The 1,167-nt window shown below is 59.3% G+C and overlaps 1 pseudogene; it reads left to right on the top strand.

Moving 5' to 3' along the window:
- The first annotated feature begins 422 nt into the window (after positions 1-422).
- LOC138247539 (small nucleolar RNA SNORA17) lies at positions 423-497 on the top strand (annotated as a pseudogene).
- Positions 498-1,167: the final 670 nt, after the last annotated feature.

The following is a 1,167-nucleotide window of genomic DNA, read 5'->3' as shown; positions in this document are numbered from 1 at the left end:
CTTCCCTCCCACCCCCCAAAGTCGGGGATGGAAGGGGAAGCCCTTCCCCTTCCACCCCCGACCCCCCCACCCCCCCATAATGACGTCAGCGCGCGATCGCGCGCTGACTTCATTATGGGATCCTCGCCGCACAGGAAGCCATTTGCTTCCTGTGCGGCGATGAGAGAAGAGGTAAGAATCTCTTCCCGGTGGGTGGGGGGTTGGGGCTAAAGAGGCACCGGGGAAAAGGAAAGGCTTTTCCTTTTCCCCGGTGTCTCTTTGAGCATTCCTGCTGCCCGATCGCATTGCGATCGGGCAGCAGGAATGCCCACTAGACACTAGGGATTTTTTGTTTTTTGTTTACTAACCTGTTTCTGGCACGCGGGGAGCGGCCCCTTGGGCAAGGGTCGCTCCCCTTTGGGGGGCAATTAGTTACGGCCATTTCTGCCCCCCTTGGGGGCAGTTCTGGCTACTTTTTAGCCAGATCTGCCCCAAAGGGGGGCAGAAAACACTAGATCACCAGGGATGTATATAGTTATGTGCATTTATGTGTGGGGGGTGCCCCCTTGGGCAAGGGGCGCCCCCCCCAAGGGGGCAGAGAACTGTTGGCCTTTTCTGCCCCCCTTGGGGGCAGATCGGCCTATTTTTTTTAGGTCCATCTGCCCCCAAGGGGGGCAGAAGCCACTTAGGCACCAGGGATTGTGTGTGTAGTGGATGGGGGGGCGCCCCCTTGGGCAAGGGTCGCTCCCCTTTGGGGGGCATGTCTTTTTGGGCCATTTCTGCCCCCCTTGAGGGCAAGGGGCGCCCCCCCCAAGGGGGCAGAGAACTGTTGGCCTTTTCTGCCCCCCTTGGGGGCAGATCGGCCTATTTTTTTTAGGTCCATCTGCCCCCAAGGGGGGCAGAAGCCACTTAGGCACCAGGGATTGTGTGTGTAGTGGATGGGGGTGCGACCCCTTGGGCAAGGGTCGCTCCCCTTTGGGGGGCATGTCTTTTCGGGCCATTTCTGCCCCCCTTGAGGGCAGATTGGCTACTTTTTAGCCAGATCCGCCCCCAAGGGGGGCAAAAAACACTAGATCACCAGGGTTTTTTATTTTTATGTGTATTTATGTGGGGGGGTGCCCCCTTGGGCAAGGGGCACCCCCCCCCAAGGGGGCAGAGAACTTTTGGCCTTTCCTGCCCCCCTTGGGG

The sequence above is a fragment of the Pleurodeles waltl genome, chromosome 7, assembly GCF_031143425.1.
Source record: "Pleurodeles waltl isolate 20211129_DDA chromosome 7, aPleWal1.hap1.20221129, whole genome shotgun sequence".
NCBI classification, from domain to species: Eukaryota; Metazoa; Chordata; class Amphibia; order Caudata; family Salamandridae; genus Pleurodeles; species Pleurodeles waltl.
This window is presented reverse-complemented; position numbering and strand designations above follow the sequence as displayed.